An 18,017-nucleotide genomic window follows, 5' to 3' on the forward strand; every position below is an offset into this window, starting at 1 on the left:
GGATGGACAACATGGGGATGGAAGGACACAGGGATGAAAGGACACAGGGATTGGACACAGGGATAGGACACTGAGATGGGACACAGAGATAGGACACAGGGATGGAAGGACACAGGGATGGAAGGACACAAGGATGGAAGGACACAGGGATGGGACACAGGGATGGGGACACAGGGATGGGGACACAGGGATGGGGACAAGGGATGGGGACACAGGGATGGAAGGACACAGGGATGGAAGGACACAGAGACTGGACACAGGGACAGGACACAGGGATGGCACACAGGGATGAAAGAACACAGACTGGACACAGGGATAGGACAGAGGGATAGGGGACACAGGGATGGAAGGACACAGGGATGTGACACAGGAACAGGGACACAGGGATGGGGACACAGGGATAGAACACAGGAACAGGGACACAGGGATAGGACACAGGGACGGTGACACTGCAGCTCTGGGACACCCAGGCTCCTCGGGCCGGAGCGGTGCTGCTGCCCCGTCCAGCAGGGATCCCTGCCCATCCCCAGCCCGTTATCCCATGGCTCCCGGTGGAGCTGAGCTCATCCATCCCTGCAAGGCAGCAGCTCCCAGCAGCGGGAAGCAGGAGGTGGCAGGCCCAATTAAGCAGGCTCCTGCTGATTAAGAGAAAAAACGCTAATTCCCCCACCCCACCACGCTCATTTCCTCCTCTTTCATAGCAACGGCGCTGTCTGAGGAGCGCTCAGAGGTTAACAGGGAGACAGTTAATTAATACTGTAACGGCCTAGCCCTTAATTACCCCTGACAGAGCTCAGGGGGCAGCGATCAGCACCATCCCTGTGTCCCACTGCGAGATTCCAGCCTGGAATTTGTTCTGCTCTCGGGGGAAAGGAGGAACCCAGCCCCATCCCTGTGTCCCATTGCAAGATTCCAGCCTGGAGTTCCCTCTGCTCTCGGGGGAAAGGAGGGACCCAGCCCCACCCCAGGGTCCCACTGTGAGATTCCAGCCTGGAATTCCCTCTGCTCTCGGGGGAAAGGAGGGACCCAGCCCCATCCCTGTGTCCCACTGTGAGATTCCAGCCTGGAATTTGTTCTGCTCTCGGGGGAAAGGAGGAACCCAGCCCCATCCCTGGGTCCCACCCTTCAATCCCAGCTGGGACCGAGGTGTGGGATCCTGGGAAGGATCCAGCCGGGTCAGAGCCATCGCTCTGAGCAGCTCCAGTGGCCCCAGCAGGGCCTGTCCCTCACTCCAGGAATCCACTCCCAGAGCCCCCAGGCCCTGGAGAGGAACAAGGGAAGAAAACAGCCCAGGTGGGAGAGGAGCTGAGCTGCCTGTGCTGACAGCAGCTGGCACCTCCGAAATGCCATCCCTGAGCTGGGGACCCAGGCTGGAGCCTGGCGGGGTGTGAGGGGGGGAAAAGGGGTGTGAGGAAAGGAAGAAAAGCGGTGTGAGGAAAGGAAGAAGAGCAGTGTGAGGAGAGGAAGGAGCAGGGTGTGAGGAGAGGAAGAAGAGGGGTGTGAGGGGATGAAGAAGAGCGGTGTGAGGAGAGGAAGAAGAGCAGTGTTAGGGGAGGAAGGAGCAGGGTGTGAGGAGAGGAAGAAGAGGGGTGTGAGGGGATGAAGGAGCAGGGTGTGAGAAGAAGAAGAGGGGTGTGAGGGGATGAAGAAGAGCGGTGTGAGGAGAGGAAGAAGAGGGGTGTAAGGAGAGGAAGGAGCAGGGTGGGAGGGGAGGAAGAAGAGCAGCGTTAGGGGAGGAAGGAGTAGTGTGTGAGGGGAGGAAGAAGAGCGGTGTGAGGGGATGAAGAAGAGCGGTGAGGGGATGAAGAAGAGCGGTGTGAGGCGAGGAAGGAGCGTGCGGGCTCCAGGCAGGAGGAGCTGGCGGGGAGCGGCGGAGCCGGTGCTGCAGCTGAACCTGCCCGGAATAATAAACGGCAGCACGGCACCTCCGTCCTGCCAGGGCCGGTGCCCGCGGCCAGGGCCACCGCCCCAGCGTGCCCTGTGCCCACCCCTGCCCAGCACCGGCTGCACTCAGCCTCGGGGAAAAGCGACGGGGAAAAATGAATCAGCTGGAGACGCCACAAGTGACAACTTCAGCCACGCCGTGGGTGGCCCTGCTGCCGTGCTGGTGGCACTGCTGGTGGCACCAGGAGCCTGGCACGCGCCAGCAGCAGCCGTGGCTGCGTCCCTGGGTAAGGAGAGGATCCCCCTGCCTCAGGACATCGGAGCAGATCCCGGACAGGAGCACTGCTCCCTCCTCCCAGGGAGGATCAGAGACGGAGCAATCCCTGCCCAGGCTCAGGAGTTCTTCCATTGATGAAATCCGTGCCCCAGCTGGGACATCTCCCACCACCAGGCCCAGGAAAAGCATCAGCAGCCACCACACTCCCTGCCCAGAGCCACAAATCCCAGCTTGGATCAGGTGGATCAAGGTGGGATCACCTTCCCCAAGCAGCTGGATCGCAGCCCCACACTGTGCCCCTCTCAGCAGCACCCAGCAGGGTCCGTCTCCTCTCCCAGCTTGGGGATGGGGTGTTGGGAACACTTGGCTGCAGGAGGTTGCCATGGCAAACTCAATGTAAAGCTGTCAGGGATGCTGTTTATGTTGCCAAGTGGGGAGGAAGGGAAAATAAATAAATAAATAAAATAAAAAAAAAAAATAAACTCCCCAAAATTACCCTTCCTTAGCTCGGGTTTGAGATTTTTTTCTCGTTGGGAATCTGAAGCTGCAGCCCCTCAGAGCCAGGGGAGAGTCCTTCCCAGTGGGAATGTGAGACCTGGGCACCCCTGCCCCATGCCAACAGGTGACAGGGACAGCCTTGGGGACACAGAGGGCACAGGGGAGGGGACCAGACCCCCCTGCAGCCCCCCAGAGCCAGGACAGACCCCTTCCCAGTGGGAATGTGGGACCAGGCTCTGCACTGGGACCTGGGCACAGCCATCCTGTCCCATGCCAACAGGGGACAGCCTTGGAGACAGGAAGGGCACAGGGGAGGGGACCAGACCCCCCTGCAGCCCCCCAGAGCCAGGACAGACCCCTTCCCAGTGGGAATGTGGGACCTGGGCACCCCTGTCCCATGCCAACAGGGGACAGGAACAGCCTTGGGGACAGAGGGGGCACCTGGGGAGGGGGCAGGACCCCCCTGCAGCCCCCCAGAGCCAGGACAGACCCCTTCCCAGTGGGAATGTGGGACCTGGGCACACTGCCCCATGCCAGCAGGGGACAGCCTTGGGCACAGGGAGGGCACCTGGGGAGGGGGCAGGACCCCCACGCCGGGGCTGAGCCGGGTCCCTGTCCCACCGGGACACGGCCACGTGGAGCAGGTGGCGCCCAGCCCGCGGTGGCAGCGGCTCGTGGGGGGTGTCCCGGTGTCGCCGGTGTCCCCCCGGAGCCCCGCGGGCAGCGGGGCGGCCCCGGGGGCCCCTCCCCTGCACACTCACCAAATCGCAATGTGCAGATGGCAGCGGCTCCCGCTCCTGCTCCTGCCTGTTCCCAGCAACACCCCTGGCAAGGGAAGCCTTCCCTCCTTAACCCCTGCGGCGCCGGGAGAGGCCGCCCGCGGGGGACACCGCGGGGCTGTCCCCGGCTGCGGCGGGGAGGGGACACACCTCACGCTCGGGGCTGGCTCCGAGGGTCGGGGGACATCCCAGCCGGGATTGTCACCCTCGGGGAGGAGGGGCAGGGTGGCAGAAGGTCACGGCGGCGGAACCTCCATCCTGGTGCCACGGAGAGGCTGCGACAGAGCCCCGGACACTCGGGGACCCTGTCCTCTTCCCCCGGTCACGCCGCTGTCCCCACGGCGGCTGCAGGCGCCGAAAGCAGAAGCGGTGGCACCCGGGGACAGCCACCTGTGGCACCCGCGGGGTGTCCCCTCCTCCCGCCGCAGCATCCGCTTCCTCCGCCGGGGTGGGGACAGCGACACTGCCCTGCGGTGGGGACAGCGACACTGCCCTGCCCGGAGGGGCCCCCCGCACCCCGCAGTGCCACCCCCGCCACACCCCGGGGACGCTCCGAGCCAAAGCCTGGCACGGGGGACACCGGTGACAGCCAGACCCGCTCCATCCTGGGGGGCAGCGGGGGAAGGAACCCGCGGGCTCCATCCTCCAGGGGGGAATAAAGGTGGGGGAATAAACGGGGGGGAATGCCCTGGAAAAGGAGCAGGAAAACGCCCAGCAAGCGCTGGGGCCTCGCGGAGCGCGGCAGCAGCAGCGCTGTGCCAGGGAAACTGAGTCACCAGCCGAGTGACAAAGCGAGTGACGAAGCACACACGGAGCAGTGGCGGAGCCCAGGGAATTCGCTGCTGGGATCCGGCCCCGGAGGCTGCTCATGGCCAGCCCCCGGGGGCAGGGCAGGGCAGGCTCCCCTCGCCCCGCATCCCCGCGGGTCCCCGCGAGTGACAATTCCCGACTCCCTCGAGTGACAATTCCCGTGTCCCTCAAGTGACAATTCCCGTCTCCCAAGCGGTTCCTCCGCAGCTCCACGACATCGGGCTGGGGATGAAGGAGGGGACACGCCACAAGCCACCGGCCACCGCAGGCTCAGGGTGCCACACGCTGATGGCCCCGCGGTGTCACTGCCAGCGGCGATGTCACTGTCACCCACGGTGACAGCCCCGTAGTATTCCCTCCCACACGGCTGTGCCAGGAGCGCCACTCCCGGTGCCAGCAGCGCAGCCACGGGGCTGACACGTGCAGGGCACAAGGCTGGGGGCCTGTCCCCAAACCGGCTGTCACCCCCTTGGCCCGCGGACCCTCGTCCCCATGCAGGTGACACCAAGGGCGGGGAGGCCACTGAAGCATTGTGCCATCCCTGGCTGTGCCACACCATCCTCCTCCTCCTCTCCTTCCTCCCACCAGGCCAAGAGGCGGGATGGCAGCAGGGCCAAGGTCACAGGGAAAGCAGAAGGAAAAGGCAGGAGGAGGTGACATTCCCCAAAACGAATGTCCCTGCCGCCACCCTGCAGGGCACTCACGCGCCCGCGCCACCCCGCTCATTCCAGCTGCTCTGGCTCCCATTTTGCTCCTATTTTGCCTCCTGCTAATTGGCGTTGGAAAACTGCTGGGTTTTGGCGTGCCCAAGGCAGCAATTAACTCCTGCAAAGGGCAGGGAAGAGGCTGGAGGCGGAACGCTGGGCACGGCCTTGGCATGGATGCGGCGATCCACGACGCAGTTCCCAAATCCCACTGCCCTGAGCCCCAAAATCCGCACCCCTGAGCCCCCAAACCCACAGCCCTGAACCCCAAACCCCACAGCTGCCACCAGGGGCTGTGACAGCCCTGGCTCGTGCTGTCCGAGCCTCCAAAAGCGTCACATCCACGTGCCAAAGCCACCGGCGCAGCTGGCGCTGCCGGGGGTCAGGAATCTGCCCTCGCCCCCGGCCGGGGCTTCCCTGAGCCCCAGGGTGCAGCAGCCCAGGAATTCCATGGGGGTGGAAGCAAAGGAAAAGCAGGGAGCCTCCAGGCGAGCTGTCAGGGGGAATGTTTCCATCTAAGGCCTTGGTATTTCTCCGGCGGCGCCTGCACTAAATCAGCGCCGCTCCTCTCATTATTCTCTCGTGCTTTACAAGGTAGCACGGCCGGTGCAGGAATGCAGGAGGATGGGGAGCAAAGGCAGCCTCGCCTGCAGCAGCAAACACCTGCAGGCCTCACGCTCTGCAGGGGCACAGCAGCCCCTCTGTCACATCCCCAGCAGCCCTGGTGCTTTTAGCACCGAGTGGTTTTGGTTGTGATGGTCTGGTCACCAAAACCAGAGAGCATGGCTTTGAAAATCAGAGAGTATGGATGTCACACCTGAGTGTGACATCTAGAATATATTAAAGGACATGTGGATGTGGGGCTTAGGGACATGCTGTAGTGCTGGATTTGGCACTGCTGGCTCAAGGATTGGACTTGACAATCATAAAGATCTTTTCCAGCCTCAACAATTCTGTGATTCTACAGGAGCCCTGAGGAGCTGGGCTGCCTCGCTCTTTGCTCTGCATGTCCCTCTCTCCCCAAATTCACCTGCTCCCTGGAGGTGACAGTAGCACAGCCCTTGGGAGGACTGTCCTGGATGCCAGCACGAGGTTTTGTCCTCTCCTTCTCCATCCCACCTGGCATGAGGAAATGGGCTCTTCCCAGCCTGGGAGCACTGGAAGCCACCAGGGGTGATGTGGCCACAGCTGGCACACACTGGGTGACCCCTCTCTTCCCTTCTCTCCAGGTGGATCTGCTGCAGGAGGTGTCCAAGCAGCAGCTCCCACCCCATTTCCACCTCTCCTCCCTCCTCAAACCCACGCTGGGCTTGGCTTAGCCCTGACTCACAGCCCAGAGCGAGTCCAAAGCCAAGGTTTGGGATTTGGGCAGCTCGGAATTGCGGAGCAAGACTGGAGGATAAAAACAAGGCAGCAAAGCAGGCCCTGGGGCTGCTGCAGCAGCACTCCAGCATGGACACGGAGCAGCGGCCACATCCCAGCCCTGCCAGAGCCACCTGGACGCTCCCAGGTGCCATCACACCTGCCCAGCAGGGAGGTGACACCGAGAAGCCGGGCGGGATGGGGATCCCGCTGGCAGGGAGCTGCTGCAGCCCCAGCACTCGGATGCTGTCCTGGGAGGCCCCGAGGAGCCGCAGAGGCCAGGGCAAGGCTGGGGACAGCGTCTGAGCAGAGGCCAGGGCAAGGCTGGGGACAGCGTCTGAGCTGGCCAGGCCGAGCAGAGGCCACAGGGCCCAGGGCAGGAGGGAGGAGCCCCGAGCCCTCTGCCCCAGAGCCGCTCCCGGGCACTGCCCCAAGCAGGATTTTGGATTTTTGGATGCCAGCACACTCCTTTGGCAGGAGCTGGGGCAGAGTCCAGCCCAGGGCAGGGATGCTCCCGCCATTCCCAGCTCTCCCGTGGGATGGGGCAGCCCAGGAGCAGCTGGTGTCCAGCTCAGCTCCCCACACACCCAAAGAGCAGCGATCCCACCAATCCCCACCTTCCCACAGCCCGTCTGAATTTTAAACCCGGTTTAAATCCAATCAAACCCAGAGCACGGGGCAGTCTGAGAGGCAAAACAACGCTCGGGGGACAGGAGAGCCACCGGGCAGGACAGCAGGACACAGGCACGGTATTTTTAGCAGGATTACACAGGGACAGGGGATTCCTACCCCGAAGATCCCTGGGGGCTGAAAATAGGGCCCGTCACTTCCTCCAGCAGCAGCCGGGGAAGCATCTGCTGCTCCGGGCAGGCAGCAGAAGGACAGGGGCAGCCCCTGGGTTTTGGGGTGGCCAGGACACCCCGGGACAGAGGGGGACAGCTGGTGGCTCACCTTGTCACCGCCGGGGCCGCTTCCTCTTCCCTGCTCCGTGGAGAATCCCGCGGAAAAAAACCCCAAACCGGCAGCAATTCCTCCCAAAAACGCCCCTCTGGAGCACGGCGGGGGAAACTGAGGCAGGAGAGGTGGGACAGCACAGGGGAATTCGGGGGATCCCCTAAAGGTGGGGGCGTGCCAGGAGGGGATCCCCAGGAATTGCAGATGTGCTGGAGGGGATCCCCAACAATTCCAGAGCGGGCAGGGCGCTGCAGCACTCAGCAGCCCTGGGGACACGGCCAAGGGCTGGGGACAGCAATGCCCCTCCTGCCACCGCCACCACGTGAGCCGGGATGGGTGTCCCTGCTCGCAGCTCTGAATTCCCGCTCTGGATCACATCCCTGCCGGCCGCGCCGTAACTCCTGCCAGCCCGGCTAGCTGCGATCTCTCTCCCCACACTCCTCCAGCCCTAAATCCGTATTTTTCCATCCAAAAATCCCCCCAAGCCCAGCGGGGATTTTCTAAGGGACAAGCCGGCAACAAGAGATGGGAGAAGGGTAAAAAAAAATTAAATTAAAATTTTAAAAAAAGGGCTGAGAGCGCTTTTAGCTGCTGCAAAGGGTTAAAAAAATAAAGTCGGGAAAAGCGATAGGAAAAACACACGCGGCTCCCAGGGAAGAGCGCGCCGGCTGCTCCCGTTTCCCTTCCCAACATGCCCCGCTCCTGGGAAAGTGTGGGCTGTTTTCCATATATAACTGCGAACTGTTCCATGCAGTAAGAAGTCTAATTAAAGGGAGCCAGGCGAGCAGGGCAAGGCGATATTTATCCCGGAGAAAAGAACCCCCATCCTCAAAATCTTAAGTGCAGACCCTCGCCTGGCAAGGGAAAAATAAATTTAAAAAAAAAAATTAAAAGTGCAGTGGTGGCGTTGTGAAGATCGCAAAAAAAAAAAAAAAAAAAAAAAAAAAAAAAAAGGAAAGGAAAGGGAAAAAAAAACCAGGCGGGAGAGGCAAATCAGAGCTTGGAAAATATGGAGAAATAGGAGGGGAGAGCCAGATGGGCCAGGAGAGCATGGGGAGGGGCAGAGCAAGGGGGAGGGAAAGCTGCTCTGAGCTGGGAGGGGGCACAGCCACCCCCGGAGCCTCCCTGGGTCCTCCTTCCCCAGCCCCCCGAGGTGGCAGAAGCGGGGATTTGAGCAAACAGCAGGAATCGGCTTGGAAAATAAATATGAGAGCGAATCTAGGCTGGGAGGGAAGGGGCTGGGGGGTGGGAGATGCCTGGAGGCACCGTGAGGGATGCAGGGTGGGTGGGAGAGGCTGGCACCACCCTGGGCACCCCCCACCCAGGGGTGACCCACAGGGTCTCACCCCACCCCGACACCCAGCCCAGCTGGAGGAACTGTCTGTGAGGGATGGAAAAAGCCCTGGAAAAACGCTGGATGTGCTTTAGAGAGGAGCTTTGTTCAGCTCCCCACAGCGCCAGGCACTGCCCCGACCCCGCTCAGGGCAGTCACAGCAATTAAAAACCATCAGCGGGATTTAATTAAGTGCTGATTCTGTGAGCTGGGGAGAGGCACCACCACCATCATCACCATCATCACCATCATCATCATCGTGGGCCATGATTCCAGCTGGATGGGGCTCTTTGCTCCCTGAAACTGCACTTTGTCCTGCTGCCACCCTGCAGCCACCCCGATCTGGAGCTGTGGAGTTTGGGGTGTCATTTCCAGCCCTGTCAGTCATTCCCAGCCCTGATATTCCCAACCCTGACATTCCCAGCCTTGTCATTCCCAACTCTCCAATCGTGCCATTCTCAGCCCTGTCATTCCCAGCCCTGTCAGTCATTCCCAACCCTGACATTCCCAACTCTGACAATCCCAACTCTGACATTCCCAGCCCTGTCAGTCATTCCCAACCTTGACATTCCCAGCCTTGTCATTCCCAACTTCGACATTCCCAACCCTAATATTCCCAACCCTGACATTCCCAGCCCTATCAGTGATTCCCAACCCTGACATTCCCAACCCGGACATTCCCAACCCCGTCATTCCCAGCCCTGACATTCCCAACCCTGACATTCCCAACCCTGTCATTCCCAGCCCCGTCATTCCCGGCCCCGTCATTCCCGGCCCCGTCATTCCCAGCCCTGACATTCCCAGCCCCGTCATTCCCAGCCCCACCTCCTCACCCCCGCCCCGCAGCCCTGCACAGTCCTGACCTGCCATCCTGTTTATGCCACATCCAACCCCACGTGTTCCCTCCTCCCGGCACCTCCCAGCTGCACCAGTAACCCCGGCAAACTGGGATATCCCTTCCCTTGGACAGACACATCACATCCCTGCAAGGAGGGACTGGGGCCTTCCAGCCCCTCGTGCACGGCTTTGCCATAAATCCCAAAAAAACACCTGCAACGATGCTGGGATGGAATCCCAGAATGGAGTGGGATGAATGAGACCTTAAAGCTCATCCCATTCCCTGGGCAGGGACACCTCCCACTATCCCGGGGTGCTCCAAGCCCAGCCTGGCCTTGCTTGGACGGGCTCACCCTCAGACACAACCGGGACAAGGACACGGCGCTGCCGGGGGGCTCAGACCCCAAATAACGCCCCAAAACCCCACAGCCCCCGCCCAGCCTGCAGACAAGGGGGACAAAGCAGCCTGGGGTCACCCGAGGTGACAGTGGCCACCGGCCCCTCTGTCCTGGCCGTGGGAGGCGCTGGCACGGCCCGGCCCTGCCCCAGGTGGGGCTCTAAGCACCAGCGCTAATCCCGGGATAATTGCGGCTTTAGCAGCGATAGGGCCCGGATTAGTGGGGAAATCCCGGGGTTAGGGGCACAGAGCTGGCACCGCGCGCGCCGGAGCCAGGGGAGAGGGATCCATGGAAAACAGTGAGGGAACAGAGAGAGGGATCCATGGAATGGAGTGAGGGATCCATGGAATAGAGTGAGGGATCCCGGGAACAGAGAGAGGGATCCATGGAATGGGGTGAGAGATCCATGGAATGGAGTGAGGGATCCCGGGAACAGAGAGAGGGATCCATGGGATACAGCAGGGGATCCTGGTAACAGTGAGGAATCCATGGAACAGAGCGAGGGATCCATGGAATGGGGTGAGAGATCCATGGAATGGAGTGAGGGATCCATGGGATACAGCGAGGGATCCTGGGAATAGAGTGAGGGATCCATGGAATAGAAGGAGGGATCCCAGGGATAGAGTAAGGGATCCCAGGAACAGAGTGAGGGATCCATGGCATGCAGTGAGGGATCCCAGGAACAGAGTGAGGGATCCCGGGAATACAGCGAGGGATCCATGAGAATATACTGAGGGATCCTTGGAATACAGTGAGAGATCCTGGGAATACAGCAAGGGATCTACAGTAATACAACCAGGGATCTTGGGAACACACTGAGGGATCCCAGGAATACAGCGAGGGATCTGTGGGAATATAGTGAGGGATCCTTGGAATACAGTGAGAGATCCTGGGAATACAGCAAGGGATCCCAGGAACACAGCGAGGGATTCCAGGAACACAGCAAGGGATCCCCCGGACACTGGTGCCCAGCAGGGACACACACACCCGTGGCTCAGGCTGTGATTCCCTCTCCCCATCCCAAGGGAAAAATGCCAAACCCACGGGCAGGATTCCCCTCCAGCCCAGCTGTCCCGCCTGGGACTGCTCTGCCTGCTGGAATCCCCTCCATTCCCAAGCCTTTGGCTCCTCTTCCCTTCCCCAGCATTTCCCCTGCAGTATCAGGGGCCTTCCTCACCCTCTCCATCACCTCCCACAGAGCCCAGGCAGGGGCTGGGCAGGGGGGTTTGATCCTGGAATGACGAGGAGAGCGGGAATGTGGGGTGGGAGCTTGAATTGGGGTTGTCCAGCACTGTTTGGGATCCCCCAGAACTGTCTAGGGCCCCCCAGGACTGTCTGGGGTCCCTCAAAACTATTTGGGATCCCCCAGAACTGTTTGGGGTCACCCAGCACCACCTTGGCTGCTCCCACACTCGAGGGGAGGCAGGTCCTGGGTGAGGAGGCTGAGATTTGGGAAAATCCCTCTGCTCCCTGCTGGCTTTTCCTGGATCCCTTCCCAGCGAGCCTGTTCCCAAAGGATCACCCGAGAGGGGAGAGATCCCAGCCAGGTCCCAGGGACCGAGACACAACAAGGCCGGGCGTGCAGGCAGCTGCGTCCGGGGGAGTGGGAGGAGGAAGGGAGGCTCCCTCATTGTCCTTCCCACAGGGAAAAGGGACAGTCCCGAGCCTGGAAGCGCCAGGAAACACTTCCAGCTCCTCGCTCCAGCCCCTGGGGCCGCAGGGACCCGTCCCCCCGGCGCTGCAGAAACTCCATCTGCAGCATCTTCCCGGGATTCCATGCACTTCACGTCCGACTGCAGGAGCCGGAGGATCCCCTGGCTGCTGACCTGCACGGAAACGCCCGGCTGCTGCTGCTGCTGCTGCTGCTGCTGCTGCTGCTGCTGCAGGGAGGGGAAGCAGGGCAGGAAAGGCCATTCCTGCAGCCCGCTCTGGGTGGGGGATGCTCCAGCAGGTGCCCAGTGAGGTGAGACAGGCACGGAACGATGGGGAGAGGTGGGAAAACAGTGCCAAGAAGGGAAGCAGGGAATGGGAAGGGATGAAAGGCAGCGGGTCAGGAGCTGGCACGAGAGGATCCAGTGGTGGATACGGAGCTGGAGCGTGGCGAGGATGGGTTTGGGGCCCATGGGATGGGCTATGTCCATTCTGGAGAATCCACGGACAGCAGGACAGCCTGCTCTGGATGAGCCTCCTCCAAAACAGGGAGCAGAATCTCAGCACCCCAGCCATGGTTCCAGCCTTTTCCGCCTCCTCTAGGAGCACAAACCAGCACCCAGCACGCTCCAATAAATCCAAAACACCCCTGAGATGAGAAAGCCGTGGATTTAACACCCAGTGGAACAGCCAGGTCGGCTCCCAGGGGCACAGCACACCTCGGGGATGCCAGAGCAGGTAGCAGGATGAGGTTTTCCAGCTGGATTTCCCCATGGGGATGTTGTTTACTTTCTCTTTCCCCCAGGAAATATGCTGCTGACTCAGGAAACACCCTGAGGCACAGCTCTGCGGGGAGGAGACACTTCCCAGCCACAGCTTTGGTCCTTCCTTTCATTTTTTTGGCCAGTCCAGTTGGGGTCAGATTGGAGAGCAATCAGTCACTTGGGAAATAACACCACTCCAGGCCTCCTCCCTCAAAGAAACCTCAAAAGACAGCATTTAAGGCGAGCTTAATTTGGACAACTAAAAATAGCCAGCACCAGTCACACTGGAAAATGCAGGATGTGGAGCTTCACCCTCTCCCAGCTCCAGCCTGCACAGGGGGTTTGTGGCCCCCAGCCCCATGGATTTGTCCCCAGGGATGGCCTGGCTCCCACAGGGAATCCAGCAGGACCCTCTGAGGCCCATCCCAGAGCCCTGCCCGGCTGCTCCGATGAAAGTGTGGGGACCCAAAACTTTCCCAGGCAGGATGTGGTGACTCAGAGCCACGTCTGCAGAGCAGGACACCCAGGAAAGATCCCAGCCACGCTTCCCAGCTTCTCCCAGCCCAGCCAAGTCTCTGATCCTGGCTCCCTGCAGCTGATTCAGCCCTGGGCGAAGGCAGCCAGGCCTGTGCCATCGGGATGAATCCCGGTTGTCATTCCCTCTGTTCCAGAGGCTGTCACCCACACTGTGACTCTCTTCCAGCCTCGCTCTGGCCATCCTGAGGCTCCTCCAGTGCCAGCCTGGCATTCCCAGCTGCCAGCACAGCCACAAATCCAGCCTGCCCTCATTTCCCTGCACTCCCCCTCCTTGCACTGAGCTCTCCCTCCTTGCACTAATCCCTCCCTGCTCCAGAGGCAGGAATAATGTTTAACTCAGGTTCACGCCGGAGCATGAGCTCCCTCCTAGCCCGGGTCAGCCCCAGGCGTGTCCCCATCACCGAGGCCATGCCGAGTCCCTGCTGCTGGCACGGCCACCAGCAGGAAGCCCCTCTGGAGCGGGAAGCTCCGGGAAGCTCTCAGCGCTGCCAGCTGCAGCGATCCGTCACGCCGGGATTGGGATGCAGCCGGGCTGAGCTCTGCAGGTGCCACGAGAATCCCACAGCCGGCAGATCCCGCTCGGAGCCATCCCATCTCCCCGGGAGCATCTCAAAATCAGGGGGCTTCCACAGAGCAAGGATGAGAGGGGACAGTGCTGGAGGACTGAGCCATCTCCTGGCTCGTGCCGGTGTCCCTGGGCTGCCTGTGGAATGGCAGGAGTGGGAGAGCAGCTTTCCCAGCAGATCCTGGGCTGTGCCCCCAGCAGCGCTCCAGCAACACGGGGTTATTTTTAAGAAGCTGTCGAGAAGGTGGGAAGGGAGGCGAGGAGCTGGAATGCTCCAGGGCCACGCCACTAAGCCTCTGGAAAGGCTGGAGCCCCGGAGAGGCTAGGCATCGGCATTCCCAAGCAGGAACAAAAGGCGAGAAGCGAAAAGCCGAGGGCATTCCAGGGGCCACGGGCACCTCCCGGCCGAGCGAGGGGCGGCGAAGGGACACTAAAGCTCCAGCTGCTGCAGCAGGGTCCTGAATTAGCATCTCGAGAAAAATCAGACACCTTCTGCCCGAAATCCGAGCCCGGACCTGAAAATCCCATCAGCGACCCCGATGCTCAAAGAGCAAAGGTCACTTCCAACCCCACCCAGGCCCTGCCACCGCTGCCCCGCGGTGCCCCCGGTGCCCGCACTCACCCCCTGCCCACCGCCAGCCCCCCCAGGCCGAGCAGAGGCAGCACGGTGAGGGCCAGCGGCTTATTTTTAGCCTGGAGAAGGCAGGAGCCGGGAGCAGCCATCCCGGCTCTTGCCCTTGGCATGGGACACGCCGCCGTCGCCCCCGGGCCGCCCGCGCCCCGCTGCCCCCCGGCTCCGCAGCGCCGCGTCCCCCCCGGGCTGGCATCGCCTCCCCTGGCACGGCTCCGGGGCCCGGGCAGCAGGATGCTGGGCTCAGCCCTGGAGCCGGCCCCGCGGCACAAGGAGCGGGATTATTTACAGCTCCTTAACGGAGCGAGGCAGGGCTGACCTTTCCGAGCCGCAGACAAAGAGGAGACGTCGCGAATCGCTGCTGCGGGACCCTCCCCGGCCCGGCGGGACGAGCGGGGGGCCAGAGCCGCGCTGGGGGGGCTCGGCAGCGGGGAGCCGGCCGAGGCCACGGAGAGCCGAGCGCGCCGGGATCCCAGCCTGGGAAAAGGAGGGATCGGATTCCTCCCTCCCCGGCCCCGCCGGACAAACTCTTCCGGGTGGGGACTCCTACGCGCTTCGCTGTGCCCAGGCTCGGCTCGCTGCTCCTGCCCGCAGCCCTCGGCGGCAGCGAAACACGGGCACACGGCTCGGAACGGGGCACCCGGCACTGCTCCTCGCCCCCGGCGCCCCGCTCGGCTCAGCCCAGCTGCCGACTCATCCCTGCCGTGGAAGCGTCGAAGGAAAAGTTTCCCCGTCAGCACAAAAGGCTGACACTTGGCCGAAGCTTCCCCTTGGCTGCTGCTGCTGCCCTGGCCAGGAGTTCCCCCCGCTGGGGACACGCCAGGGCCCGGCCTCGGGTGGCTGCGGTGGCAGGGGACAGGCCTGGTCCTTGCAGTGTGGCACTGGTGTGGCACTGGTGTGGCACTGGTGTGGCCCAGTCCCTGCAGCGTGGCACTGGTGTGACACTGGTCCCTGCAGCATGGCACTGGTGTGGCACAGATCTGGCCTGGTCCTTGCAGTGTGGCACTGGTGTGACACTAGTCCCTGCAGTGTGGAACTGGTGGGGTCCCATCCTTGCAATGTGGCACTGGTGTGACACTGCTGTGGCACTGGTGTGGCCCCGGGGCCTGCCACAGCCCCTGTGCTGCAGGGAAGGGAGGGATCCCCGAGGCCAGGAGCTCTCCCATTGGCACTGGGCAATGGATGATTGATCCCACCATGGATGATCGATCCCATGATGGATGATCAATCCCACCATGGATGATCGATCCCACGTCCCTTCCCTCGCTCTGCAGCTGCAGGATTCGGGCAGAGGGCTGCTGGTGTCACAGCTGTGTGTCCCCTCCCCAGCCTGCACCCCCCCTGGTCTGTATTTAGGTCCCCATGTAGGATTTGATGCCACGATGCAGAAATCCCAGGAAGCTGCCCAGGAGCACCCCACGAAGGTCCCCATGTCCCTCACCACCAGCCTGGGCCACGGTGGCCTGGTCAGCCTGGAGGGAGCAGGGCCAGCCCCAAAAGGGAATCCCACAACCCCAATTCCCGATTCCAGGGGCCTCGCTGTGCATCAGCTTCCCACGTTCAAATGTGAGACCCCTCCCAGAAGCTCACAAACGCAGGAGGACTCTGAACTCAGCTCTTACTCACAGAGAGCTCTCCCAGGATTTAAGGTGCTTAATTAGCGGTTTAAAAGAGTCACCAGCTGGGTGGGTGACACCCCAGCGGGTGTTATGCACTCCACAGGGCTGCAGCTTCCCTCCTGTCCTTTCCCAGGCTTACCTTGTGTCTTTTTTCCCTTTTCCTAATGATCCAGCAGAGGGGCAGGGTTTATAAGTCCATAGAAACTCCATTATCCCCGTGCATTAAAGCCAAAAGCAACTAATTAAAACATCAAAGTCACAGGGTTCATTAGCTCGGCCTCAGCGCTGGTAGGGGGTGACAGGGATTGTGGCTGTCACCCGACTGTTCCCAGGGACCCCAAGGCCGGCCCTGCACCCCAAAACACATTCCCTGTCCCAGTGTCACCGGAAAACCCAATGGGCTGGGCAGGATCCTGTCACCTGCCCATCCCTGTCCCCCAGCTGGTCCCCTTTGCCTGCACCAATGTGGAGAGGAGGGAGGCTGGGGAAAGCTCTGCCACCTTTGCCATCAAAGCTGCTTCCCCCAGGAGCATCTCCAGCCCCATCACCACCCATCAGATCCCTATTCCCACCCGGCACAGCAGGAGTGGGACAGGGATGGGTTCAAATTCCCAGCTCTGCACACCAGATCCCCTCTGGTGTGTGAAAACAACCATTCCTTACTGGGAATGCTGCAGCATCCCTGGATCCAGGTGTTCCCAGCAGGCCTGGGGAGATGGGGACAACGGGGAAGTGGCACCGCTTGTGCTGCAGTGGCCACTTCCCATCTAAGGGCCTGCATCCATCACCATGGTCACACCGGGCACCGGTCACTCCCACTGCCATGGTCACACTGAGCTCTGGTCACTCCCACTGCCATGGTCACACTGCCATGGTCACACTGAGCACTGGTCACTTCCACTGCCATGGTCACACTGCCATGGTCACACCAGGCACTGGTCACTCCCACTGCCATGGTCACACTGCCATGGTCACACCGAGCTCTGGTCACTCCGACTGCCATGGTCACACCCAGCACTGGTCACCTCCCACCTAAGGGCCTGCATCCCACTGTTGTGGTCACGCTGAGATTTGGTCACTTCCCATTGGCAGGGTCATATGGAGCATGGGTCACTTCCCATGCAAGGATCTGCATCCCTTGCCATGTTCACACTGACCATTGGTCACTTCCCAAAGGATCTGCATCCCATTGCCATGTTCACACTGACCACTGGTCACTTCCCAAAGGATCTGCATCCCATTGCCATGTTCACACTGACCACTGGTCACTTCCCAAAGGATCTGCATCCCATTGCCATGTTCACACTGACCACTGGTCACTTTCCAAAGGATGTTCATCCCATTTCCACGTTCACACCGACCACTGGTCACTTCCCCAAGGACCCTCACCCATGTGCACGGCCACTCCGCGCCCCCCAGCCGGGGCTGGCTGTCCCTGTCCCGGCGAGCGCCCTCCCTGCCCAGCCGCTCCCGAGCCCAGCGGGATCCCCGGGCTCTCGCTCAGGTTTTCCTTTCCCACACGGCGCAGCCGTGCCCGGCGGGGAGGAGCCGTGGGCGAGGAGGAAGCCGGAGCTGGCAGCCCTTCGCCGGGCCCTGCGCGGGGAGCAGCAGCAGCAAAGGGGCGGCGGCTGCCAGTGCCCCCCACGGCACAGATTTGGGTCCCCAAATCCCCGCAGGCTCCAGCCCGCGCTGCTGGAACGGGCGCGTGTGGCCACTGCGGGAAAACTCCGCTCGTGGCCTAGCAGGGAGGAGGAACAGGAAAAAGGAAAAAAAAAAAACAAAACACATAACCCGAGAGAGGAGCGGGGAACGCACGGAGAACCCGCGGCCCCGGCGAGGGGCGGGCGGGGACGGAGCGGGCTCGTCTCCCAGGGCTTGGGGACAAGGGGAAACTCCAGGCTCAGCTCCACCCCGGCGCTTTCGACCGCTGAACAATAGTGGAGAGGAGCAGCCGTCCCTCCCTGCTCTTACTCATCCTGCCCAAGGACCTGTGCCACCCTTCGGCTGCCCCCGCCCCGCCCGGCCTCTGCCCGGGGGCGCGGGCACGGCGGCTCCCTGCTCCGCCAGGCTCGGGTGACAGCGACAGATCCCCCGGGAAGAGATGCGGACCCACGGCACGCGAGCGGCGAGCCGGCAGCGCAGGGAATTCCCTCCGTCATCATCGCCAGCGGAAAAAAAAAAAAAAAAAAAAAAAAAGGAAAAAAAAAAAAAAAAAAAAGAAACCAACACCCAACAACAGCCTGCGCCCTCTCAAACCTCTCTACCTGCAGCGCTCGCAGCGCTTCCCAGCGCTTTTCCAGGCGGGAAGGGAGCGGGGAAGGAGCCGGGGCTCGGGCGGGGAGCGCAGCCGCGGCCAGGGCGGGACGGGGCCGGAGCCCGCGGGGATGCGCGGGGCCAGGGCAGGAATGGGGAAGC

General features: G+C 61.8%; 1 protein-coding gene across 1 annotated transcript in view; it reads right to left on the reverse strand.

The window, feature by feature from the left end:
• The window catches only part of ATP2B4 (ATPase plasma membrane Ca2+ transporting 4), a 51,288-nt gene extending 36,635 nt beyond the window's left edge, over positions 1–14,653 (reverse strand). The window contains exon 1 of the mRNA XM_039702581.1: positions 14,303–14,653. The gene's annotated coding sequence lies outside the window, so the exon portion shown is untranslated. The remainder of the gene's footprint in view (positions 1–14,302) is intronic.
• Between the last annotated feature and the right edge of the window lie 3,364 nt (positions 14,654–18,017).

The sequence above is a fragment of the Passer montanus genome, unplaced genomic scaffold, assembly GCF_014805655.1.
Source record: "Passer montanus isolate IOZ18808 unplaced genomic scaffold, ASM1480565v1 scaffold157, whole genome shotgun sequence".
Taxonomy (NCBI): domain Eukaryota; kingdom Metazoa; phylum Chordata; class Aves; order Passeriformes; family Passeridae; genus Passer; species Passer montanus.